We start from the raw sequence: 27,867 nt of genomic DNA on the forward strand, positions 1-27,867 counted from the left end.
ACTCAAGACCTGCCTGGACAAGGTCCTCTACAGCCTACTGTAGGTGACGCTGCTTTGGCAGGAGGGTTGGACTAGATGATCCCCAGAGGTCCCTTCCAGCCCCTGCCATTCTGTGATTCTGTGAAACACTAAGAGTTTCAAGACTGCTAAATCTTCACAGCGTTGTGTCTGTGCAAATAGTGCCTTGAAGTCGGTCTAGAATTCAGTAACCGCCTCTTGACTGTTCCGGGTCTTCTCCTGAAGGCCGTAGGTCAATTGCGAGTAGGCTGTAGTCAGGGCTGTGTTGTCTTATTCTTCTGCATAGGCTTCTTTTTGGTGGTACTGCTGAAGGTGCCCCGTGCGGGTCCATTACCCTCATTGCTCAAGGTGTAGAGAAGCTGTGTATGTATAGTTGCTTACTCAAGATGTACGAGAGTATCTAAAAACCTGTATGTACTGTATAACTAGCAGGAACAATAACACTGAAGATAACTTGGTTATAATTAGGTCTCATCTCTGCTAAAGAAAATATTACTTGTGCCTAGATATTGCCGTTACTGTTCTGTCCCTGCAGAGCTCTTAGTCTTCCCTGTCTAGCGTGATCTTTTGTGGAGGTTTGCTGTGACTTACGGTAGGGACGTCGTTAGAGACGCGATCCGATCACATTAAATGCTTTATAAGGATAAAAGTGTTGCATTGCACCAAACTGTTTATTCGCTTTGCTGCTGCGGATCAGAGGTAGAGGGAGGTGAAACAAGTAATGCTGATCTTTAGTGGTCCATTTTTAGCTTTGCAAGGCTTGGGATGATGAATCGCTGTGTTGAAATGGAGGAGAGGATCTGGGAGAGGGTTGGAAGGAGAGCAGTTTGTGAAGAGGAAGTTAATGGAGTGATGAGAAAAGAGGACAAACGGTCTTGAAGAACATGATGAAAGAGCATTAAAGGTAGCTGAGAACATAGGGAAGCTGAGGAATGAGCTCCATGCCTAGAAATTTGAAGATTTTTCTTCTTGGTTACTAGTAATTGGTTTATGTCTTCAGTGGTGTACTTGGTCAAGCAGTCAAACTGGAGAGGGAATGGAACGATACTGGAAGATAAAATTTCAGACAGTGTTTGTACAGGTTTAGATCTACAATTAAGATGTTCTATCTTGTAATTGGAAAACAGGATTATGCATGATTTTAAGAGGAAAATAAGGTAAGACAAAGCGATACATAAGGCTGAGTAAAAACAAGATAAGGAAACAAATGAAACTGAACCAAATAGATGACTTACAGCTGCCAGTTGGAAAGAATAGTTATGTCAGTTTACTGAAAACTTTCCCTTGTGGAGAAAGGTAGAGAAATTTCAAAAGCTATGAAAAATTCCTTTTTTTTTTTTCTTTTGCCCCGGAGCAGATGTTTTTTTTATTTTTTTTTTTACTTTAAGGAAATCATTTTATAGGATTATTTTTCTTACAAAAAGTTGGAATAAAAGCACAATATTTTGCTTAACCTAACCCACTTCCTGTGTTTAATCTCCTTTTGACCACTTTAGAAGCTTTCAGCATTTATCCCAATTAGAATGAGACTAATTGATGTTTTAAGAAGTGTCACAACGGTCAAACTTGAATTTAGCGTAGGAGAGTTCTTGTCACCGCTTCCTTCCGAAGGAACTGATGAATGAATTAAATCAGTAAATAACCTGCAAGAACAAATCTTGGCAAGGTGTGCCTGGAAACGGCTGTCAGCGTAAGGGAGGTGCAATGATCCCATGTTTGGGTCGGCTCTGCCTGCGCTACTCTTTTAAGAGCCGGTGACCAAAAGAGAGGCCCTTTATCTGTGCTCTGGTGTTGCCTTCCAATGTCAAATCACAGTAGCATGTGTTTGTACGCTGAATTTTACACACGTGGGTGGTTCTATTGAAAATCACTGGGATAACTTGTGTGGAGAATTTAGCATGCTTGTAAGTGTTTGCATTATTGATGCCTAAGCAATTAAAATAATATTTTTCTAGTATTTTTCTTTGGTGCATTTTTGATGTTGCGTGTGAGTAAGTCCCATGGTATTACATGCACAATTATTTTAACAAATGCTTTAAGGGTGCTGTTGACGTAATTTCCCACAGTGGGGAAAGGTCGTTACTGTTGGCCTTGGAAAGTGAAAGTAGCTTTTACCGTATCAAAAAACATCTTTAATTACATCAACAACTGCACAGGTTTCTCAATCTGAGAAAGCCTCATGAGCGATTTCCCTTTTCGTAAAGGACTTGTCATGATGTCCTTGCCATTGTGTTAGTCGTTGGTGTGTTCACAAATTGTCCCAAATCATGACTAATTCCCTAAAAATGTTCAGAGCAGACATGATTCTGGGGAAGGCTGTCGTTTGCCCCTCGGTCCGCTGGAGTTAATGGGACAGCCAGCTGACTTAACAGATTCTGTGTTCACAGTAAAATCAGTATTTCAGGGGAGTGCCGTTCTTCACGCGTGCCACCACAAAACCAGTTCAAGTTTCGGTGATGTTTTTCCCAGTGGTATGGGGGTGTGTTACAGGTGAGTCTGTGGCTCATATCTGTGGCTTACATGCAGAAATTTAAGTCTTTTGGTTTTCTTATTTTTTCAGTTTATTGTAGCTTAGATGAACACTTAAAATAGGATTTCAGTGTTCTGGTTTTTATTTAAAAAAAATAAATCTCTGCACAGTTTCACTTAACTTTTTTGTGTTATTTTAGCTCATCAGATTCTCTTCTTTTGTGGAAATCTTTCGGTGGCCTTTGTGTGTTTGAGGAACCTTAAGTAGCTAAGGTGAATAAAGGTTCAGAAATGGTTCCTAAAAATTGATTTAGAAGTGCTTAATATGTAAACTTAGGCTTTCTACTGGTACTGCCTCTGTCCCTGTAGTCTATATTTGTTTGAGAGGCAGAAGAGCAAAAACAACTAGCAGAATAGCAAAACCAACTCCGTAGATTACTCAACTCAGAGTTCTTTTGGTTCGATCATTTGCTTTAAGGAAAAAAACCACAACTCTTTCCGGACAGTGCGTTGCGTGTGTGTTTTGAGCTATAGCTGTACGTATTTGTTAATTCAGCTAAAAGCTGGCTTGGCTGTCCTATGATGCACATACCCTGAGGACATAAATGCTTTTCACTAGTCCCTCCCACGCACTTTTTTTTTTTCCAGGGAAGCACTCTTTCTAATTCTAGATCTTGATGCTGTGAATGTTTTGAATCATTCATCATGATTTTCAGCACTCACTTAATCGTTGTTTCATTTAAATGTGTGTTAGCTGTGTGAAAGGTTCACTTTAGAATCTTTCTTTAACCCTTCTCCTTCTTCAAAATACCAAAATCATATGGCTTGTGAAATTTTTAGTTTACTTGCACAGGACCTACAGGATGTCTGGCAACTTGCTTTGTAAGGTATCTGTTTGGATTTGAAATGTAGAATGGTTTGGGTTGGAAGGGACCTTAAAGATCATTTACTTCCAACCCCTGTGTCATGGGCAGGGACACCTTCCACCAGACCAGGTTGCTCAGAGCTCCATCCAGCCTGGCCTTGAACACTGCCATGGAGGGGGCATCCACAGCTTCTCTGGGCAACCTGTACCAGGGCTTCACCACCCTCAGAGTAAATTAATTTCCTCCTTGTATCTAATCTAAATCTATCCTCTTTCAGCTTGAAGCCGTTACCCCTTGTCCTATCACTATAGGCCCGTGTCAAAAGTCCATCTCCAGCTTTCTTGTAGTCTACCTTCAAGTACTGAAAGGCTGTAAGAAGGTGTCCCGGCAGCCTTCTCTTCTCCAGGCTGAACAGCCCCAACTCTCTCAGCCTGTCCTCTTAGCAGAGAGGTTCCAGCCCTTGAATCATTTTTGTGGCCTCCTCTGGCCCCGCTCCAACAGCTCCATGTCCTTCTTGTGCTGAGGGTTCCAGAGCTGGATGCAGGACTCCAGGTGAGGTCTCACCAGAGCAGAGTAGAGGTGCAGGATCACCTCCCTTGACCTGCTGGCCACGCTTCTCTTGATGCAGCCCGGGATACTGTTGGCTTTACTGGGCTGCGAGCACACATTGCTGGGTCATGCTTCTGGTCAACCAACGTAGCCAAGACTTTTTTTTTTGCAGGGCTGCTCTCATCCGTTCTCTGCCCAGCCTGTATTTGTGCTTGGGATTGCCCTGACCCATGTGCAGGACCTTGCACTTGGCCTTGTTGAGCCTCATGAGGTTCACTTGGGCCTACCTCTCCAGCTTGTCCAGGTCTGTCTGGATGGCATCCTGTCCTTCTGGTGTGTCAAGTGCACCACCCAGCTTGATGTCATCTGTAGACGTGCTGAGGGTGCATTTGATCTCACTGTCTGTGTCACTGACAAAGACGTTAAACAGCACCGGTCCCTGTACGCACCCCTGAGGGACACCACTTGTCACTTGGACATGGAGCTGTTGACCTCAACTCCTTGTGTGCGACCATCCAGCCAGTTCTTAGGCACCAAGTGGTCCATCTGTGAAATCGATGTCTCTCCTGTTTAGAGGCAATGGTGTCGTGCGGGACAGTGTCAGATTCTTTGCTCAGGTCCAGGTAGATTACATCAGTTGCCCTTCTGTTATCCACCAATGCAGGAACCCTTTCGTAGAAGGCCACCAAATTTGTCAGGCACCATTTGCCCTCAGTGAAGCTGTGCTGGCTGTCACCAGTCACCTCGTTATTTTCCGTGTGCCTTAACGTAGTTTCCAGGAGAATCTGCTCCATGATCTTGCTGGGCACAGAGGTGAGACTGACTGGCCTGTAGTTCCCCAGGTCTTACTTTCTGCCCTGTTTGAAAATGGGGGGTTATGTTTCCCCTTTTCCAGTCAGTGGCAACTTCACCAGAGTGCTGTGGCTTCTCAGATGGATAGTGGCTTACCAGCTTCAGCCGCCGGTTTCTTCAGGACCCTTGGATGCACCTCGTGGAAGAAGCCCCTGGCTTCTGCTTCCACAAACTTCTTTTGTGTTTGTTAGTGGGTTTTTTTTGTTGTTGTGGTGGTTTGTTTTTTTTTTCCCCTCCAAGTAATTCCAGCTACATCTACACTTGTAAAGTAGGGCACGTACTGCAGCTTGTTCCTTTGGAAGATTATCTTGTCTTCATAATAAGAATATCAGTTACTTGCTTTTAAGTTTGTTGGATATTTGACTACTTTGATGTTAGGTGAAGAAAATATCCTAATCGCTTCTAAATGTTTATTTCAGATTTCATGTTTCATCCTGTATTGAGCACCTGCTGCTGAGAGCTGGAAAGTCTACTTAAGGTACGTGGAACAGCTGCTGATTTCACTTCCGCGCAGGATTTTATTCTGGGTGAAATGCTTCAAGTTGAGAATCTTTGTTTGTTTGTTTTCATATTGTAATTATTGTTGAAAATCCTGATTTAAACAGCGGATGTTAAAACAGAGTTTCTTGGTTTGTTTTTTCCCTGAGTCTCCTGGAACTGGCCTTTCTCTGGCATCCATGTCTGTGCAGCAAGCAATTTGTTGTGCATGGGAGGAATTTCTAAGGTGTCTTCTCGCCTACCAGAAGTACTTAGCTGGAAATTGTCTGACCAGAGCGACGTGCTGGCTTTGGGGGGGGGAAATATTAATGATTCTGTATTCTCACGTTCTGCTTTTCTGTAGTACATAAAAATTGGTCTTAAGCAAGATCTTCACGGTAGGGGCGCTTGGCCCAAGCTGAAGTATTCTTGCTGCAAGTACGAGTAGAGAAGCTGGGTAGCCACAGTGATCTTTGTATTACAGGAACCTATTTCTGGTCTTCTGGTTTTTTGATTCCTTGTGACCCCCCTTCTCCCACAGTGAACAGTTGTATTTGCAAACTTCAGTTTTATTCCTTGGTATACCTTGTATTTTTCACTTCTGCTTTGATTGGTGCTGACATTCATGGATGGTTGGAAAATTCTTACGTTTGAGTGGGGCTAGAAAAACTTGTTGGATCTTTTTTTGTGTTTGTTTTTTTTTTCTTTCTACAGCCTTCGCTGTGATTGGGTTTTGGGAGCCTGTATTACATTATTTTTTTCTATTTCTTAGGCTTTGGCAGGTAACAAAATTCATCACCTGCCACTTCAAGAGCACGTTTGCATGCAGCTACCTAATGTGGAAAGACTTATTTAAGACTTCGATGTCGCCTGTTTTAGATGACGTTGATGTTCTCCTTGCCTGGGCTGTAATACCCTTGAGATCAAAGGAGATGTGGCTGCTAGCATTTCATAGGCTGCTGATGGGATTTCAGACTGTTGTCTTGCAGTTCGATTTCAGACTGTTGCCTCCCCAGGATGTCTCCATATTCTCACCTTCAGGAAACAGCAGTGTCACTTAATGTCTCCTGACTGTCTGAATTTGCAGGGGTAGATGTCTTTAGCTTTTTTGCTTAACTTCCTACTCCATGAGTGGTCTGGATGTTAGTCAGCCTTTCCTAAACTTCATTTTTCAAGTTTACAGTGGCTAATTGCTTCTCCTTTCTAATTTCTCCCTTCCCTTTGCTGGTATGGGATGATGTTTGTATTATGCAATTAACTTTTTCTAAGGAATTTCATCTACTTTCACCACTCCAAGGAATAAGTGAAGTGGTTTAAAAAGTAGTAGTCTCCAGTTTTGTCACCATGTCAATTCTGAATTATGATTCAGATGGAAACCCAGACATTTTTAAAATATTTTCTGAGTGTGGAAAACTAATAGTATGACAAATCCAGAAAGCCAGGGAAGGGAGGCAAAACAAGCCCCCCTTGTCTTCAGTTTGTCATAGATAAAGGCCAACAAATCAGACCTATGATTTCAGGTTTTTAATGCTTCCTTTCATTTTATTTGACCTTTTAAAAGGAACAGCTATGACTGTTGTGATGCCATAGGCAAAAGAGCACACTTGTACGTTTTGTGAACTGAAGCCATTTGTTCTTTGGAATACATGGTGTGTAATAGGCTGAAGTGAGTCATATCCTGGTAAAACCATGACAACTAAGTATTTATTAGTTTGTTAGGTAAATATCTTAAAGTACCTTCCTAGATAAGACTTCATGGAAAACAGCGCTGTGAATAACAAGACTGTGAAATATAATGGCAAGAAAGAAGAAACAGCAAAAGATCTTAAATGTAAATTGCAAGTACTTCTGACTTGTTAGGTTTACATTGAAGTATGTGTATTTTTTCTGGCTGGGAATTTGGTAGGAGGAAGATATTAGTGCTACTTATTCTCTGAAATTGGTGTGATCTATGGAAATACTGGAATGACAGTTCCAGTGCAAATAACAGAAAAATGTACTGAATCTCTTGCTTGCCCAGCTGCTTTATAAACTGTTACTGTAAGTCTTGTATTCGTATTGCAAAGATTGAAGCTTTTTTGTATATCACGATAGTTTTTTCATTACATGATCACGTACTTTGTTCTGCAGAACCACGATCTTGTTTGGTACCAGAAGTATGCTTGTCTGTTCAGCGCGCTTCTGGACCCCTGCTCTTACAGGACAGGTTTTTTTCTGTGAAGTTTGCCATGGTAGTGCTGGCTTTACCCCTTCATATCTTACGGTATGATTAGTATCTCTGTTGGATGGAGTCACAGAATTGAGCATCAAAGGTTTCAATTTTAGGTCTCCACTCAGACATGCTGTTTCTTTTGTTATAACACTTAAAATTTGCACTCAAAGCAGATCTCTCACTGATTTGAATAGCACCTGAAAGTACTTGGCAGTTCTGTATTTAACCCCCCAGATATCAAGGCATGTGTCCATGAAGAGGAAAAGCGTGGTGGTTGTGAAAAACTTGACTAAATGACTCTGCTAACATCATCCAGAAACCCTGAATGCATAGATAGCACTTATTGCTTCAGCTTATAAAATATTCTTTATTCTTCCTGGTGCTGGTTATTTCCTCTGATTATTTATTAGTGAATGCAGAAGACGTATCAATAGGAGGGAGTATGAGCAGCAGTTCTGCTTAGCTTTATAATTCTGACATGCTCCTCAGGCCAGTCTTTATGCACTGAATTGGTGCGGGGGTTCTGTAGGTAAAAGTATGTGTAATTGTACAGGTATTTATTGTGTGTGTGTTTTCAAAGGTGTCAGAGAGCCGTTGATGGTGCTAGTGCTTTCACCTAACAAGCTTCCAAAAGATGTTCTTCTGATTGTATCCCTACTGCAAGTGACATCAGATGCTTTCCAACCTTGCAGTTTTATTTCAGTTGAAATTAACTGTTGGTTGAGTCCCCATCCCTGGAGGTGCTTAAAAAACGTGTAGATGTGGCACTTCAGGATAGGGTTTAGTAGGAACGGTGGTGTTGGGTGGATGCTTGGACTTGATGATCTTAGAGGTCTTTTCCAACCTATGATTTTATGATTTAAAGCAGTATTTGATGAGCAACCTTGTTGTACCCAGCATAGCACTCATTTAAATACAGTATGGCAGATCAATAAATTAATGTTCCTTTTTATCTCTTACAGTATGAAATGCTTCCCTAATGAAATCTTTAAAGATCGTGATATCTGTGTTACTTTGGATGTTATTCTTGTAATCTTGTTTTAATACGTTCATGACTTTTGCCTTTTTGATACAAAATCTGTTTCAAAAGGTTTTAGTTTGCAATGAAAACCGTAAAGAATAACCAGTCTGTTCTCAAGTGTCAAGATAATTAATGTTTGTTGCTGCTTGCCAGTAGCACCTGTGTGCTTACAGCTCCTCCTGGCTTCTGGAAGTGGAATTTTGCTGGGCTTGCTATCTGGTTTATTATTCTGGACTTCTGGGGCACCAGAGAAAGATTTACTTTTCCACCAAGGTTATGGTGAACTTCAGCTTCTTCCAAGCAGAGGGGCTTCACAAGTGCCTGTGAGTTCACCAGCGGTGCAATGCAGAACACGCTCTTCTCCCTGGCTGGGTTCTTGCTGTGAAGAGCTCTGTGCTCTGTCTGCATTGGCAGGCATCTCCAGAGGTTTAAAAGCAATTTACTTGAATGTAACAAACATGAACCATGCTGTGTGATGCTTGATGCCTTCCTGAACTCTCTGTCTTGGCTTTTCCTAGGCACAGGTGTTGTGCCTCAGCCTGTCCCCAGAGCAACTGTTGTCATTTACGTAGAACTAAGTGGGCTGGGGAGAATAAATTTTAGTGCTTCTGATATTGTCCTTAGTTGTCTCAGTGGAGCTGAATAAAGCTTTGGCCTGTCTGAATTATCTTGGAATATGTCAGCGAGAATGAAGTAGGGTTTTAAGTCTTCCCTCTGGAGGTGCCAGAGGTCTTCTGTATACCAAAACAAATTATTTGTGTTGGTTGCTAGCCCTTCTGGTAAGCATGACTGGGGAAATACAAAGCAGAAAACAAAGTCTGAGCCTGTAAATAGTACTACTTTGTAATAAAAACCCTTGGATGGATCTGCAGTAGTACATTCTGATGATGCCAGGCATAGCCATGTAATGCTGCTGCTGCTACCTTCCAGACTATTTAAATTGCAGATTTCTGAATAACTGACTTAGTTAAACATTCATGAAGCTTTCCCCCATACATTGGAGCGTTAGAGTTGTTTCAGCTTGAAAATGTTGAGATCTTTTCACAGAATACATTCTTCTTCTTGTCTTGGGGCAACTAATTGTTTTCTTCATCCCGGCCCTGCAAACACATACCTGTTGAAATTTGTGCAGCCACGCTGACATGTTCAAATCAGCCAGAGTGGTTCTTGTGTCTGAAGTCAGGCATGCCTATGCATGGGTTTTTAGCTGTTATGATGGTAGGCTCTCATTTATAGTCATCATGAAGGTGGATGCAACCCGTTTTATTGGTATAAAAAGCAAAACTAACTCTATTTCACTACAGCTATTCTGTTCCATCCCCCTAATGTATTTATCACTTCTCTAAAAATAGACTTGGAGCTTTTGGGAATGCAGGGTTGTGTTTGCAGTGAAGTTTGCTGTAGCTCTGTTTCTGAGAACACTGCATTTGCTCACTGGTAATGTGTAATCGTCCTTTGATCCTGTATTTTGGTTAATGGGTTAAGATCTGTACTGCCCGTTATTTCTGGCAAGACATGCACAAGACCCTTGAACACCGGCCTAGGAAAGTTTCTGAAAGCAGCAGGAATATTCTGAATCGTTCATCAACTCCATTCTTGCACAAATTAATCAATGATAACGTCGATCTCGCTGCTAGGTGGTAGACTTGTTAGCTTTCCCGTCTGTTCAAATTTCAGACACTTTGCGGATCAACTCCACGTCAGCCTTGCACCTCAAAGTGGGTTACCTTCCTGCTCACAACAAAAGAACTTGAAGAGAATTTTGTGAGAGCATCAAAAATGCCGAAATTCAAACCAGACCAGAATCTTTTCAAGGACTGAAAAGTTCAATTTTTACCTGTAAACTGACTTAGGCTTGACGGGCTTCCTGTTATCATTTGTGACAGTGTTTGTTATTGGTGTAGCATCTTCAGTTGTGGTTGCAGACCAGGTTGTGTAATTAGTGTCCTTAGAAGAAAAGGAAAAATTCGTAGATACAAACGTAGTGACAAGTCATAAAATTCCGCAGAAAAAGTGCTGGACAGCTTTGTAGGCAGCAGGACCAGCAAGTGACAACCCAGGGACTGCCAAGGTTGGTTTGTGTGTGCTGTAGTAAAGGAAAGATCTGGGTTATTTGCTGGCAGACATTCATGGAGAGCTTCCTCTGAAGAGAAGCAGCCTCGAGTGCGCATCCTGAAGCATGTTTTAATTAGCAGTGCCTGAGATGCAGGGAGTTGCACTCCTCAGGAAAGTCAGGGCTTACAAATACTGTGCAGTGCTCGAAACGGGACAGGATGTTCTAGCTTACCCCTTATCAGCATTGTATAAAGTGAAAGGTTACTTGTCGCTCTTACACTTGGCACCTCTTGTTCACAAGTACCAACCTTAATACTAATTTTTTATTTATTTTTCCCTTCCCTCAGTAATCTCAGTAGATCTTGTTTACTTTTGGTTCACTAAAACCTCCAGATTTTCTGTGGTATTATTGTCTTGCTAGTAATCTCATTTTCTATATTCAAGGTTGGTTATTCTTTCCTAGTTGTAAAGCTGGTGGAAAATCATGCGATAGTGTTGGAAGCCTCTGATGTGACGCCTTTCCTTCTGTATTTGTAAGACAAATTACCAGTTATATGGGAACAGCCAGTATAAATCCCTTCAAATCACCCTGACTCCCCTTTATGCCAAGATGCCTGTAGATAATTTGGTTTGCTTATTCTCTTCTTTCTTTGGGACCTTGAGTTGCATAAGGCTTCTTATTGTGTCATAATTCTTTGGATGCCAATTTATTTTGAAACCATTCAGTTTTGGAAATAATGCTGTGTTTTCATGTGCTTCAATTTCACTAAATCCACTTACAGAATCAGGAATTGGCAGCAATAGTGGTTTATTTTTGATTATATTGTGTGCACGTACTGCTATCCTGGGTATAGAGTAGATGACTGTTGGAAGTGATGTTATTTCTTTTGTTTGTTTCTTACTGGTAGCTTGAGTCAGTACTTTTTGTTTGGTTTTTTTTTTTTTTTTTTCTTCCTGGGGCAAGAAGTAAAGCAGGCGACTTGAGTTCCCTGGGCAAGATTCTGGACAAATGCAGACTGGTCAGTGTTTATTAGGGAGGATGGAGAGGACATGGGAAGGTAATAAGAGTCTGTAACTGCACCCATAAGTGAATGGGTTAAATAAGATATAATGCTTTGTACCAAGATGGAGCCTTGCTTGCCTAGCCGAAATTATTAATAGCAGTTCTAGGTACCACTGAAATACTGCCCTTGAACAACACGTGGAAGGTATATTGTAACACAGTCTGCTCCCAGCTGTGCAGTGGAAGGTGCAGTCTTTAAATTGCTAACCAAGATTCTCACTGAAGGAAAAAAAAGAAAAGGTCATTTCTTATTTTAGTAAAATAGTATTTAGAATGTGGAAAGGAAAAGGGCACTTAAAAAGTCATGGTTGTCAACAGGACTCCAAGTTTAGCATTCCAGGTTATTTTTGTATCTATTGTAAGCAGGTGGTTGTGTTGTCATTTCCCTCTTTCCGGATCAGTCTACTCAGTTTAACTTTCCGGATAGGCCGATAAAAGCTTGGCAGAATCAGAGGAGGTGTTAAGGCCCAAAGGAATTGGGGCAGCTGTAATCATGGAGTTCTTCCTTTCAGCCTATGCTTTTATTCTAAACGATCTCTACAAGAGCAGTGCCCTAAAGGAAGGGTAGGCTTTTTCTAATAGTAGAATACTTAATGTATTTTCAACTTTCTCCTGTTTCTGGAAGTCTTTTCATGTTGTTTGGCTACTAGCAATATTCCTGGGAGTCTGAACCGTATTGTATTCTAGTTATTTTAAGCAGAAAAATTCAGGTTGTGCTCCTCTGCCTTGAATGTATGCTAACTCTTACAAATCACCTTACATATAAATTGGAGTTGGACTCATTATGGTGATTTACCTTAGAAACCTCTGCGTAATAATTGAAAAATAAACAGGATGTTAACTTGCACCTCCTTTTTCCATGGTGTTAGGGGCTATGGATTAATCCTTTAAACCTTAAAAAAAATTCCTGAACACAGGATATATTTGTAACCAGTCTGAGCCTTGTGCTTCTAGCTCTGTGCTAAATCCTAAACAGATGTGACCGTAAAAGAAGGTGGTCGTTAAACAATGACCTCTAAATCTTTTTTTGGGGAGTGTATTTTTTTGATGGCTTGTTTTATTTTATTTTGAGGCCCACTTTCTCCAGGAGGTCTTGTATGGGTCAATGAAGAGTAGGACATGTGATGGTGGCGGTGATATCTGGGCTTCAGTTCAGAGGCTTCCTGTTCATAAGGTTTGCAGAGAAGCCAAGCCAAAGGTACCTGGAAGATTTGCTTGGGGGGGGCCTGTGTGTATATATGTATAAACATATGTAGGCAGTGTGAGCTACCATCACTGCAATAACTGCATACAAGCAGTGTGAGTAATACGGGTCAAAAGATGCTGTTTTAGCTGTTCTAACTAAAATTCCCACTTGAAGGTATCCTCACACAAAGAAATTTTGTGATGGCCATATTCAGGAGGGCTTCACAGATTTAAAAATCAGATGAAATGCACAAATACAGAGTCAATTATTCTTTTAGCATCTAATGCTTTTCTAACGCAAGTTCTGCATCCCCTGATTCTTAGCGGGCGAAGTGTGGAAGTATTAAGGTGGGGAGGGAGGGTTGCATTTGATCAGAAGGTTCATCTGTTTTTAAGGACAAGACTAATCCCTTCATTCAAATTCCTCACCTGGTATATATTTTAAAGAAAATATTTAATCCCTAAATTTGCATCTGAACTGTACAATAATTTTGTCAGGAAAAAACAATTTCTATTGTTATTTGGGTGAGTTAGGTGGAGTTTACTTTAAATTTGTTACTTTAGTATGAACTTCTTTTTTCCCCTTTCTTCAAAATAATTTTTCAAGAGAAATTAGTGGGAACCGGTGAACATTTGAAAAGCAATTTATAGGAAAACCCAGAGCTTGGCCTCAGCTCTAGAATTTTTGCTCTCATACAAGTTATAGTTAATTATGGAAGTTTATAGAAACTGAATGAAAGACCTGTTGCTTTTGGAGATGGTAGAACTTTTTTTTTTTTTTTCTCAGTCCTTTTAAATGGCAGCAATGCGGAATTTCTGTAAATTGGCAAGTTTCAGTTAATACTGATTTTCATCTCTGCAGCAGCCATATTTTATGTATAGCTGGTCTGGTGACTAACGGAGGTCATACGCAGTTTGTGGAGGAGGTCCTGGTAACTTTGCATTTTCTTACTTTTACTGTTCTCTCATATTGTTAAAATTGCCAAAAATGTTTTTTCTGAAGCAAGAACACGTCTTGATTTGTCCACCATATCTCAAATTGCTGAAGAACACAGAAATCTGAAAGGGGAGGCTATCAGGGGTGTGGGCAGCCCAGGGACAAGGAAACCTCTCCAAGCCTGATTTCACAGAATCACAGAATGTTCGGGGTTGGAAGGGACCTCTGTGGGTCATCTAGTCCAACCCCCTGCCGAAGCAGGGTCACCCAGAGCACGCTGCACAGGACCTTGTCCAGGCAGGTCTTGAATATCTCCAGAGAAGGAGACTCCACAGCCTCTCTGGGCAGCCTGTTCCAGTGCTCCGTCACCCTCAGAGGGAAGAAGTTCTTCCTCATGTTCAGCTGGAACTTCCTGTGCTTCAGTTTGTGCCCAATGCCCCTTGTCCTGTCGCTGGGCACCACTGAAAGGAGTCTGGCCCCATCCTCCTGACACCCACCCTTGAGATATTTATAAACATTTATTAGGTCGCCTCGCAGCCTTCTCCAAGCTGAACAAGCCCAGTTTTATTCCCTGTAGTATTAAGAGAAATATGCTGAAAAAATTTGGGTTTGGAATTTTTGATTATGCAAAAAATGGCCCATGTGTGCCATATATAACTTAAATGGGGTGATTGTTCCCAGATTTTTGTTAAAAGCAGGAGATAATAAAAAAAAAAAAAAAATGTTGAAAATAGTCATAGTATGTAGTTGCTTAGGCTGTTGGTAGGGCACATCGGTATTTATTTCACTTTGTTTTATAATATACACACTTTGTAGATAACTCTTAGACATTTTAAACTCCTACACTGACTGCAAATTAAATATTGATTTGTCCGTTGCTGGTTTTTAAGCTTCAAGGTGCTTCTTAGTTGCAGTTAATTGATCTCCAACTCCATACTTTAACACACGATGGTTCTGAAAGCAAGGCATCTGGATTGTGAATTACTGTATGTTTTACAGACACAGTTCACATTTAACCAGTTGAACTTCAGACTAGCTAATTTTGCTGTGTGAGTTATTCTTTTAAATGCTTGTAAATAGGAAGGGGAAGTAAGGATAGGCCAAAATACGAAATGAGCTACTGGTAATGAGTTGTCTGATGTGAAAGTAATATTATTTGTCTGTAAAATATTTGGAAATTCCGCACTCTTACCATTCACACTGTCCATCTCATGGCATTCAGTTTCCCAAAAGCCCAAAGGTCAGACCTCAATTTTCTGGAGCTTTTAGTCACAAATGTCAGTATTTAGCCAGTAATCAGGGCTGTAATCCAGTCCATGAATGTTCCCAGTGTAGATTTCTGCTAGCTTATTCTCACAATTTATACATGTGAATTAAATAAATTTCATCATCTGTTGTGATTTTCTTGAATTAGAGGAATTTGTCCCTAAAAATAAATTTTTGTGGCTGTTGTATTAGGCCATATGATTTTTTTTTTTTAATATTTTATGCTACTTAAAAGCATTTGGATGTGTGTTTGTTTTGGTTCTTAATCAATGTTGCAATTGATTGCCTTTCATTTGAAAAATGTACCTATCTTTAAAGGGTGTTGAGATGGAGGTCCACCAGGTCTGTAGTCTTAGTCATAATGTAAAATTTATAAGCCCACCAGGAACTCTGTTTCATAGAGGCCAGCTGCTGAGTTGAGCAGTTGGAGAGAGCTGCTTACTACCTAGAAGTCTTGTCTCTAATAATGATGAAAGTCAGTGTTACACAGTGAGATCGTCTTAACTCTTCAGCAGGTAGAGTGGAGGTTCCTTGTTTGTTCTTTTGTCTTTGAGATGTCGTTGAAAAAGCTGATGTCAGGAGGGAGAGCCATGTTGGCCTTAGGACATCAGGTGTAGTAGGTTGGCTCCATCAACCAACAGTTTATGAGGAGACAACGTGTCCATTAATGATCTGCATGGAAGGGAGCGCAAGTCGTTGACACCATTTTGTGGCAAAACTGCTGTATCTGCTTACCCTAGCTGTAAAAGCAATGTATTTGCGTTTTTAACGGCTTTAGTTTTAGGGTTTGGGAGGGAGGCTGAGGAGACAATGAGGACTGAAGTCCTGTGGAGACTGAATCTTGGAAGCCTAAATAGAGATAAAGTCTTTAGTTTCTCAGTCTAGCTTGGTATTTTTGTACTTTGGAGAAGAGATGGAGGAGTTGGGACTTTATATTCTCTTACTATTAACTTCTTAAAATGTCAAACAAGATAGTATTTTTCTTCAAACTTTTCAGAAATAGATGCTCTGGATGTAGCAGAGGTCAGAAAGCTAAAACCTAGGTGTTCTTGCACTCGTGTTAGTGCTTTGGAAAGAGGCCTTAGGACAAGTCACTGCTGTCTGCCCAGGCTCAAAACTGCCCTTCGTGATTTTTGGAACAGTATCTCATTAATATCTGGAGTTTAAATTTTGGGACTGTATGTAATTGCCAAATCTGTCAACACTGTTTAATGGCTACAGACAGATGTGAAGATGTCTTCGTTAGAAAAGTCTACGTGGAGACGAGCCTGAAATCTTTCTTTTTTGGTATTGCTTTTTCTGAGGTGATCTAAATGGGTTTTAGCTAGTAGATTGTAATCGTACATCGTTGGGATAAGCCTTTTTGTGTACGCTCTCTGTAACAGGTGGTTTGGACCAGCTGATGCCCTGCTTCCCTCCACAGAAACTCCCTTGGACGGGACGAAACAGTTACAGGTCACCACCCTTGACATCAGATTTCCCTCACTCTGTGGTCATGTTATTAATGACAGTACTGTCTGTCGTTATCTTGCTTTTCTAAATAATTAGACTTGTGCTTCATACCAGCTCTCTGTTAACCTCTCCCCGACACTTTTGTGGCCATAAGCTGGTTCCTACCAAACTTGGCACAGAGGCAGAAGCCTCAAAACAAAGGAGCTGCTGATTTCCGGCTGCCGAGGTTGATGTGGGCACCAGGAGTCCCCCAAACTGGTACCCTTGGAATGGTGGCCCATCCAGAGCGCTCCGCTGCTTGCTGGCTGCTAGCAACGAGGTAGAGCTGGGGCTCAGGGGTTAGCCAGAATGGCTCTCACAGGCAGGTAATGGCAGGGCAGATGGGTTTCATGAAAGATTTGCCAATGTACAGGTGCAGTGGGATAAAGGGGCCATGCTGATGGGAGTTGTGCTTGCTCCTTGCTCAGGGATGTTCTGAACACTGTGATGGTGTTGAGTATATGGGGGTGTAGGAAATAATGCTTTATTAATCTATTCAGAAAAGCTGCTCAGTTTTTAGAAACTTGTTTATTTGGTGTTTCAAAACAAGGTGTTTAAGTGTTTTAATATTTTAAGAAGGTATAATTGTGTCGGAAGTGTGTAAGACAGTGTTGTGGTCTTGGATATCCTATTAAGCACCATGCTGTGCCATTCATTTGCATTCCAGTCTATTTAAATTCAGAAGCTTTCTGGCATCGCTTTTAGTTTTCCTTTGCACTGTAAAAAGTGAAGTAATCTTTACAGCTGCTGAGGTGAGAGTAAGTCTGAAAACATAAGAACATCCAGTAAGGGGATGGAATTCATGTGGCTAAATGGGATAGCCAGAGAAATTAATCTTTCTAGAGTTCCAGTTTCAGAAACACTCTCAGGAGGGGAAAGCCTTAGGGCTGTGTACTTGAGGAGCAGTACCAGGTGGAGGTTTCCAGCTATGGAGAAGTTGTTGTAGGGCATTTTTCTAACCTGTAGGTTGGTCAGGGAGACATGTAAATAAATGTTTATCCCCTTCTACGGGGCGCTGAGGTTTTGATTGGGCAGAGCCAGCCCAGTTGGTGGACCCTCTGGTGTTCACCAACCAGGTGGCCTTTGCTAAATGAGTATCCCGGGTTTTGCAAGTCCCACCCCTCATTGCTCTCAGAGTGGTTTTTAGCAGCCCATTGTACCGTTCGATTTTCCCAGAGGCTGGTGCATGGTAGGGGATGTGATACACCCACTCAATACCGTGTTCTTTGGCCCAGGTGTCTATGAGGTGGTTTCGGAAATGACTCCCGTTGTCTGACTCAGTTCTTTCGGGAGTGCCATGCCGCCACAGGACTTGCTTTTCAAGGCCCAGGATGGTATTCCAGGTGGTGGCATGGGACACAGGGTAGGTTTCCAGCCATCCGGTGGTGACCTCCACCATTGTGAGCACATAGCGCTTGCCTTGGCGGGTTTGTGGCAGTGTGATGTAGTCAATCTGCCAAGCCTCCCCATGTTTATGTTTTAGCTATTGTCCTCCATACCACTGAGGCTTTACCCGCTTGGCTTGCTTGATTGCAGCGCGAGTTTCACATTCATGGATAACCTGTGCGATGGTGTCCATGGTCAAGTCCACCCCTCGGTCACGAGCCCATCTGTATGTTGCGTCTCTTACTTGCTGGCCTGAGGTGTCACCTCATGCCCAGTGATGATGTTATATCAGAAGTTGATATTACACAGTACAGCACAATCATACTCCTGATCCTTTTCCCAGAGGTGGTGAACAGCACCGCAGGGAACACGTATGGCAAGTAAGGGTTTACATACCACAAGCATGTGAGCAAACAAAGCAATATTTTGACCAGTGACTATTAAACTAATACAAGAAATGTTTATTACAAGTTATAACAAAGTTGTTTTAACACATTCTGGTCAGCCCTGCTGTTATCCCAACCGTTGTGCCCCACGTTGGGCGCCAAAAAGGACTGTCATGGTTTAGCCCTGGCCAGCGACAGAGAACCATGTGGCTGCCCTAGTGCCCCTCTTCCAGCTGTTTGGCCAGTTTGTGTCAGCCAGCCCGCTGTGTCCGCTCCTGGCTTCTTGTGAGAGTTAACCCTGTCCCAGCCGAACCCAGGGCAATGCTCCGTTGCTGGAAGTGTTCAAGGTCAGGCTGGTCAGGGGCTTTGGGTAGCCTGGTCTAGTGGAAGGTGGTCCTGCCCATGGCAGGGGGGATGGAACTAGATGACCTTTAAAGGTCCCTTCCAACCTAAACCATTCTCCGAGTCACCGATTCCAGCCTTGCTGGGTTACTGGGAAATGCTTTAGGCCACTGACAGACCTAATCCAGCCAGATCTGCTACACTGATATGAAAAGTTACTGCTCTGCTATTCTGGAGGTCAGAGTTGCCCAGTTTACCACAAATTCTTCTAGAGGATTTCTGTGTTTTTTTCTCTTAGCTATAGAAATAGAGCTGTAGAAATAGAGCCAGACATGCTCCATAGGTTTCTTTCTGGCCCCTTGACTTTTGCCATGGACTTTTCTCCTAGGAATTGGGAGGAGATAAATGGACTTAGTTAAATTGCGTTCATGTGGCAGCAGTGTTAACATCCCTGCCATTTAGCCTGAAAAGAATTCTTTCATTCTTTGAGCTTCCCCTGGTTTGCTCTGAGCTTTCAGTATCTCGTTATTAAGAACTTGTGCATTCCTTCTTATGTGGGGCTGCAGCAAACAAATACAAAGTAGAAATTATTTCAGCTCCAATTCCATGGCATGTTGTTAGCGGACGCGGCCCAAAATTCCTTTGTACTGTCACAAACGCTTAGTTTGCAGAATGAGGAAAGAAATATTAACTGCACCAGAGCTGACACTGGAATAAGTACACACTACAGTTCTTTAATTTGATCTCCTTCTGCAGATCAGCAGAGGATGTGTGTGTTCAGACGTTCGGAAATGCTGGCATCCGTGTGCGGTAGCTGGATGAATTTGTGCCAGAATTACTTGCCTGTTTTCAAACAAATTTAAGTTCACGTCCACTCTGAAGCTGATCAGATCTTGAACAGCTTGCGCTGAAAATGAGTCTCTTTATTCAAATTTCCAATAATTATCACAAGGTTTTTAATTTGGACCTTAAGTTGTTTTCTTTCTCACGTGTGCTTCAAGCTTGAACTTGAAGGATTGTTTTTTTTTTTGTTTTTTTTTTGTTTTTTTGTGTGTGTGTGAGTTTTAGGATACTTTCACCAGCAATTTGGAGAGAGAAGATTAGGGAAAAGAGATCTTGGTGAACTCAATGTTGTTGTTTCAATATTTTGATTAATTTAAATTTTTTACTGAACACTGCATATGTGTTCTGCACATCATGGGAGATAGAATATACTGTTATAGTGTATTCTAAATAACTTAGTGTGCTGGGGGTACCTGACACTTCATACATGGTAAGCTGAGAACTAGATCATGGTGTAATTTTAAAATGTTCACCACCTTCATGTTACTGAGGTTGAAAGCGCGTGAAACAACTGTCAGTTTAGTTCTAGATAATCACCATCACCACGTTTAATTCTTGTTCTTACTCTTACGGGATTTGGTGGCATCTGACTTTGTCCAAGATGGATCTGGAGCAGAGAAAGCTGGATGGCTTTTGGTGCTGGTCTTTCTGTCTTCCATGCCCAATGAATGGTCAGAAAAGGAAAAGCTTTTTAGAGAATAGCCCTGAAGTAATTTGTCCTTGTTTGAAGTAACAAAAGAGGTGGGCTGGCGTTGGTTTTTCAGGCACGCGGGATCGTGAGGTAACGAATAAACAAGAGCAGTGAAGAATTTAAAAAGCTTAACGATGTTTTTTCTTGGTTTAGGCTTTATTATTGTTGCTGTACTTCCCTACAGATTACATTGTGGTACAAAAATTTATGTTTTACTGCCTCCCAGCCCTCATTGCTGAGGCAAAAGCACACAGTTCTCTATGCTTCTTTGTGGCCTGGAGTTCTTATCTGTGTGCAGAAAATATTTGTTCACCGAGTCCAACCTACACAGGGCTGTACCAAATGCACTTACACAATTAGGACCTTTGTGGCCCTTTTTCACTTTATTCTTAAAGGACTGCATGATGATTTGCTTTATTTCTGCCAACGCATGTTACAGCTAACTTGCTGTGAAGGAACTATTATACATCAGCACCGTATGTATTCACCATTAGTGTTGCATTTTATATATCAGCCAAGCAAGTTCAAGTAAGATATAATTGTACAAGTGTGTACACTGTATGATTCCTTTATATAGATGGAAAAAGCTGTTGCTGAAGTATTTGACTACATATTTTTCAAGTGGCATAGCACTGTTTGTTAATACCACCAGCACAAATAGTAAATTTCAGACTTTTTTGTAATAGTAATGCATTTTCTATTGGAAAAAATATATTTTTCTTCTAGAAGTCATGTGTAGATCCAATATCATGATAGACTTAAAAGACGTTTTAAACAGAGCTGTAGTACTCTGTAGTACTTAAATGCTTACCAATGTAAGAGAAGTCAGAGTTACGAAGGGACTTAGTGATTTTCAGCTAAGAAAGTAATGAGCGTGTTTTATGAACAGCACTCCGTCAGGATTCCTTTCCCCGCTGCTGCCCTTAAAATTGGCTTGTTAGTTATTTGTAAGGAAATTTGGTTTGACAGCCCTGAAGGCAGAAGTGTTTGTTTCACAGTACAGATAGTGCCGTCAAGCCATAGCCTTGGCCCAGGGATGACAAGAGCTGCTGCTCGGAGAGCCAGCTCCAGTCTGGCCCCAGGACCATTTGGGCCTGCCAGGCAAGCGGACTGGTAGACGTGTCTCCTGGAACGTGTTAACTTCTAGCTTCAAACCCTTGTGTGGACCTCCAAACACTTCTGGACAGCAGCTTTCTGTCATTATCTTCCCATATTTCTGTGGATAATCTAATTAGTTTAAATTGAACCTTGAGAAATTTTGCTCAGGGACCTGGACCTAGAACTCTTCAGACTTGTGCATTTATCCAGCCTGGCTTTGGCCAGGAGCCTACACAGGAGATCTGAAGCTTATAGAGATCGAGAGTTGTCTTTGCTGTCCTTGTTCTTCCTCCCTAGTGTCTGTGGAGTTTGTCAGTCTTGTATGAAATGATGTTGTATGAGATTTTGTTTTAAAAATTGCAGTCATGGCTTGTGTAGGAGGCTCAGCTTGGCTTAGCTGCTGGCGAGGTAATTGCAGTGTTAACTAAAAACCCACAGCTTTTAGACACAGTATTGAGCCTACAGAATGTAGAGTTTATTGCGCGTCTAATGCTCATCTGCCACCTAAGATGCAGTGAATCTTAAATCTTTCTGCAAGTATTTCTGGTGGTCTTTATCTGTTCCATGCCAGAGGCAGAGAAGCAATGCATTCAATTTTGTCAAATTAAGTTTTTACTGTGCATTAAATTGATTAAATAGAGCAGCAGATTAAGGCGAGAAATACTATCTCCGACTGCAGTTCAGGGCCGATAGAATCTTAATGATGCCAAGCTGAAGTTTTTCAGTGGGTTTGTGGAGATGAGAATCCGTTAATCAGAGACGCTAGGCTTCGCGTGTTACTGTGTTAGACACAAACCGTGTGACTCGCTCACTTTGCTGAGACGAGTAAAGGCCGCGTCTGGAAGTCACAGCAAACGGAATATGGAAGCTGCACGCATGTGGTGTTCTGTCAAGCCAGCTGGGTCTCGCGTTTGATCACGTTCTTGCAGAGAACAGACACGTTGGGGGTTTTCCTTTTACCCGAACGACAGAGTCTTTTGAGAGTCGTGCTCCGACGGCTACATGACAGAACCAATTAGGAGAAGAAAGCCTGTCTCGTGTTGTGGACTGAAATTCTTCTGTCTGCAGTCTTGTTCACCCACTACCCGCTTTTTTTTCCCCTTCATAATGTAGTTTTCATCAGTCATCTCTTCTGGATTCTTTGTCCTGGTGTATGTGTGTATTTTTCTTCTGCTGTTTTTTTGGCCTGTGGTTCCTCTTCACCTCACTTGTCATCGTTCTTGCTGTCTTAATTCATCCTCCATTTCTTTCCCATCTGGATAACTGCGTAAAGGGGGACAGAAGCAGAGGGGAAGCTAGGGAAGAGATTTTCCTCTTGTTTCTGCTGGTGCATCTGCAGGTGGGGGAAGGAGGAGGGCACTGACTAACAGAAATACTGTTACCATGAAACATAGCAAGAAAAGTTGATTATGTCAGCTTAGATGAATGCATAATATATAGCTTTGCAACAACTCTTTTACCCTTCCCTGATTTGCTGTCTTTATTGCTGTTGCCCCTAGATTCCTATTTCAGACCCTGAAGTAGGCTCTGTGTCTTTTTGGCTTATGAATAATTACGAATGCTTCTGTAACGACAGAAATAATAATGTTTGTAATTAATCTCTTTGCTAATGCTAGTTGCCATGTGTCTGCTCTGTTCTTTGACAAATAATTTATTCAATCTAGACAGTTCATGAAACAACATTCCTTTGTGACTTAGGTTTTGGAAAGCTTTTTTGGCTTTTTCATAAAAAAAAAACCAAAACAACAACAAAAAAAAACCCCAAAAAACCCAAAACAAACAAAACCCAACAACAACAACAAAAAAACAAAACCAAAACCACAACCTCCCAGAATTACACTTTGCAGCACGTTGTGTCTCCAAACAGTACAGCAGTTGGAAGCGTTGTAATCTGTCCCTAGTAAGAGGCGTAAGACTTGCTGAAACAACAAGATGACGTGAAAGGAGTCTTCCCTGTGCCTCCGGTGGTACATTTATTGGAAATTTATCTAGACCACTGAGCATGCTGTCCTCAGTTCTGTTACTCCTTACATTGTTGAGAACCAACACTGTCATGTCTCGCCGGAGAACTGATTTCAGGCTCTGTCGCTCACTGCCCTAAGCTGTACGCTTGTGGAAATGCCCATAACGCCCAAAGGGACGTCACGCTTCGCTTTGACAACAAGCTCTAACTGCAGCAAACTTGTTCTCCATCTCTAGTATCACTATTAGACTAAGAAAACACCAGTATTCTTGTTAAAAATAGATTTTATCATGTTTATTGGGGCAGATTTCTGTGCAGAACAAAACTTCTGCAGCTGCTGTCAGGCTCGCTTTGAATGCCTTGCAGTGATCCCATTGAGATCAATAAAACGTTTTATTTTTTAGGCACTAAGTAAGTTAGTCTTTTCATGCATGCAAGTGTTAACTAGTAACGGACGGGGTTTTTTTTGGGGAAGTCCAGTGTATGTGTCAAGTTGATAACCATCTGTTAAACTTTTGACAAACTGCTTTGTGTGTGTTCTTTACTGGAAAGCTGTCCCTTCACATTTTTTCCTTCACCCCCTCCCCCTCTGTGCTAGTTGCATTGATTATCTTCAGTCTTCTTTCACCGGTCTTGAATGTTCTGTAACTTCAAATGAAAAAACTTAAAACTTTAATTCTAGCTTCTGAAAAACTGCAGTAACAATGGAATCCATGTGTGGGCCATAACCATGGAAACAGCAGAATTTTACAGTGGTGGAACGTGAAGGGAGACAACTCTCCCAACCTTCTAAGAATTTATCTTAAAAAAAACAAAACACCAAAAACCAAACCCTCCCCCCAAATTGCAAAATACTGTTTTAGTATTCCAAACAGTATTCCAAGATTTGAGTGGTTTTTTTGGTAGTGTGTTACTCTAAATCTTGACTAATTATGCTTTCAAAAACAAAACAAAAAAACTACCCCCTCCAAAAATCACCCAAGAAAGCAGTTTTCTCTTATGTGGTGTTCTGGGATCTGTCGCTCCATTTGAGTTATTTTTTAGTGTTTTGCCTGAAGTACTTGCTCCTGATTCTCTCCTGTTCTTGGTTGTGGCCTTGGGGTTCATTTCCTTACCTGGAAAGCCGTTTATTTTACATTCTGAAACACCCACACACTCTTGCTGAGCTCCTGTCATACCTGGAGTGCAGAACAGCTTTACTGGCATGCAGTGCTAATTTGTATTTGAGTATGGGAACGATAAAATCCTGTCACCTTTGGAAAACAGGAGTGACTTGTGGTGGCACGCTGCATGTCACGAGTCCGTCATGGAAAAGGGCAAGGGAAATTCAACACTAGCAAGCAATGTCAAGACAATGGTTTATGAAAAAAAAAAAAATTCCCCTAAACCTGTCACTTTTAAGAAGGAGCACTGTGTAGTACAACTCAGGGAGGTGGCTAGACACGTGTAGAGCGCACGTCTGCAGCTTTCCCTGAGCTTGCCCGAGGGCCTGACTTGGTGGGTTCATAAAGCGTCGCGGTATTTCCATCAGGGTTACATGATTACAGGTCATAGCGCTGGAGATACTTCTGATAGATCTGAAGTGTTGCCAGCACACAGATGTCCCTCCTGAAACATCTGAAGCGGTTTCAAAGTTGCCTGGGCTTTTTCAGAGTTAAGCAAGTCTCCTTTTGCTGTAAGCCATTACAGGAGAAGAACATTCCTATAATGTAGCTGACATATTCCTAAAACAGCACTTCTGATCGAGTAGGTATTCTTACAGGTCATATCTAAAGCTTGTGACTGTGCTACATCCTCACAGAGCAGTGTCGGGGAGTTTAAGAGCACAAGAATTGTAGAATTGTTTAGGTTGGGAGAGACCCTTCAGATCATAGAGTCCAACCATTGACCTGACACTGCCAAGTCCATCACTAAACCATGTCCCTAAGCACCACGTCTACACGTCTTTAAGTACCTCCATGGATGGTGCCTCAACCATTTGCCTGGGCAGCCTGTTCCAGTGCTTGACAACCCCTTCAGTGAAGAAATTTTTCCTACTATCCAATCTAAACCTTGCCGGTGCAACTTGAGACCGTTGCCTCTCGTCCTGTCGCTAGTTACCTGGGAGAAGAGACCAACACCTGCCTCACTACACCCTCCTTTCAGGTAGTTGTAGAGAGCAGTAAGGTCCCCCCTCAGCCTCCTCTTCTCCAGACTAAACAGCCCCAGTTCCCTCAGCCGCTCCCCATAGGACTTGTTCTCCAGACCCCTCACCAGCCACGTTGCCCTCTCTGGACACGCTCCAGCCCCTCGATGTCCTTCTTGTAGTGAGGGGCCCAAAACTGAACACAGGATTCGAGGTGCAGCCTCACCAGTGCCGAGTACAGGGGCACGATCACCTCCCTACTCCTGCTGGCCACACTATTCCTGATCCAAGAGACACTGCTGGGTGAGACCAGCGATCCTCCAGCCCAGCAGTGTGCCTCGGTGGCAGCAGAAGGCGTTTAAATAGGGTTTTGTCACCTAGGCCCGTATTTCCTCGGCATCCAGAGATGCCGGCCGGTACCTCCCTGACTCGTCTTTCTCATCTTTCCTTGACAGCCTGCTGGGAGTTGGGCAGCTGCCTTTGAACTTGCTGATGGTGCCTGCCTCCACACCCTTCTCTAGCAGGACCTTCAGGAAGCTCCCTGCCAGCTGTGAAGAGAGGCACTCTTACTGGTTGGAGCTGATCTCCAGTAGTTTCATTAAACACCACCTACTGCTCATACCGGCAGGATTTGCTGAACCAGTGGTGCTGCACTGATTTTGCTTCTCCTTTCCGCCCGCCTTGTAAGCTGTGGTTATATTCCCTGTGAGCCTGATGTCCTCCCAGCCGAGAGGTCCCAGATGTTGTAGTCTGGCCTGACACGGCAGCTGCTCCATCCTGCGATCACTTCAGCTGCCCTGCTCTAGAGCTGCTTGAAGTCCACTGTGCATTCCTTCTGGTGCAGAGACCAGAGCTGAACGCCAGATGTGGACGCTTTATTGTTTTCTATGGTAACGTGTTGAAGTACCTTGTTTTCAGTACCCTTGCTAATGATACACAGTGTTTTATTGCCTTTCTTTGGTCAGCTACTGCTCTTTGAGTGGTAATTTCAGAGAAAACAGTGACTCAGCCTTCCTCCCGCAGCTGGAACTGGAGAAAGTGGAAATGTTAAGTGGTTCAGGAGCTATTGCTCAAAATATTTTTCCCCTAGATGCATTACATCATGTCTATCTGTGTTGAAGCGTATCTGCTGTCTTTTTAGCAACTTGCTTCGTTTTGTGAGATCCTTCCGGATATTTTTCCCATTGGCAGGGCTTTTGCCTACCCGTAAGAGCTTAACGTCACCTGCAGACCTGAAGATTTCTCTTACCCACTTTGTGATGCTGAGTAAAACCAATTTTTGACGTCCTCACTTCAGCCTCTTCTCTATCCATACCTCTCTTCCCCATAGGCCAAAGGTGCACGTAGTGCTGGTGTAGCTGTTGAGAAGAAGTTCTTTATCTGAGTTGCTGAGATACCGCGTGTTCTGTAACTCGGTGTGTAATGAGATTGATCCCACCTGCCCTGAGTAATGATTGAGTAATTTCTTTTGCTCTTCTTAACCTCCTTGAACGTAGCTTCCACCAGAACTCTTTCATTTAATCTCTTACTGTTCGGTGTGTCTGGGCTGAGACTTGGCTGCTGGTGGCGGGGTAGAGAACTTTGTGGGCGTGCTCAGTGGTGTGGTGTAAGCGGATTTAAAGTTTCCAGGCGCATGCCCTATTAGTTCAGGGCAGAGTTCAGCTGGGATGAGGGAAAACACATGTGGATTACTTTGCAGTATCTTAATCAGAATGTGGGTGTTTTTTTCAGTTTCAAAAACTAGTATTTAACAAGCGTAAGCCGAGTGATTTTAGGAGGAGTTTCTCTCAGCCGGAGAGGGGAAATTGTGATTGGAAATTGTTGAAAGACTTTTGTAGATGCTATAAACTAAGGAGACTAAACATTGCTTTTGTTTTTAAATCAGGGTGGGTGGGAAGCAGAAGATGGATATGGACAGAAGATTTGGGGGCAGTGAGAAGAATGCAGCAGTTAATTAGCCTCTGATTTGTCAATTTGTTGTCAGCTGTGGAAGCAAATATAAACTGAACGTGTTCCTGAGGTATAGGACAAGTTTGCTGACCCTGATACTTGTACTCCTGTAATGACATTCTGCTCACGTGTGTTTAAAGCTATTTGAAGTATGTCAGGTATGGTGATGATCATGCTGTAAACAGGCTTAGTACATATTTTGTCAGCCAAATACATAATCTGAAAAAAAAAGTTAGTGTTCTGTGCAGTACTCTGGTCCTCTAACCTTGATTTTGTGTTGCTTTTGTGATTCAGAGGCAGCCGCTTGCATTAAAACTAATAACTGGTTAAACAGAACTTCTTAAAAATATAACATAGGCTGTGCATGCTTCCCGAGGCGGGTCTCAGAGCGGTTCGTTCTTGGCTGTTTGCTCGTTAACCTTTTCAACAGATGTAAATGAAAGCACTAAATCGTTACTGCTGATATTCGCAGCTGAAGCCAAGATTTAAACAAAGATAAGAAAGGACTGCAGTGCAGCGTGAATCTGCTATGAGGTAGAGTTGTCAACAAAAGATGTGTGGTTCTGTACACTGAATTTCGTCCACTCTAGCCAAAGCACAAAAAAATGCTGACAAGTTTCGT

The 27,867-nt window shown here is 42.2% G+C and overlaps 1 protein-coding gene across 2 annotated transcripts in view; it reads left to right on the forward strand.

Annotated features, from left to right (window-relative positions):
• The window catches only part of PTK2 (protein tyrosine kinase 2), a 238,503-nt gene that overhangs the window by 14,020 nt on the left and 196,616 nt on the right, over positions 1–27,867 (forward strand). For both annotated transcript variants that reach the window (XM_075415500.1, XM_075415499.1), the window contains exon 2: positions 5,174–5,232. The gene's annotated coding sequence lies outside the window, so the exon portion shown is untranslated. The remainder of the gene's footprint in view (positions 1–5,173; positions 5,233–27,867) is intronic.

The sequence above is a fragment of the Opisthocomus hoazin genome, chromosome 3 (genome assembly GCF_030867145.1).
Source record: "Opisthocomus hoazin isolate bOpiHoa1 chromosome 3, bOpiHoa1.hap1, whole genome shotgun sequence".
In the NCBI taxonomy this organism is placed as follows: Eukaryota; Metazoa; Chordata; class Aves; order Opisthocomiformes; family Opisthocomidae; genus Opisthocomus; species Opisthocomus hoazin.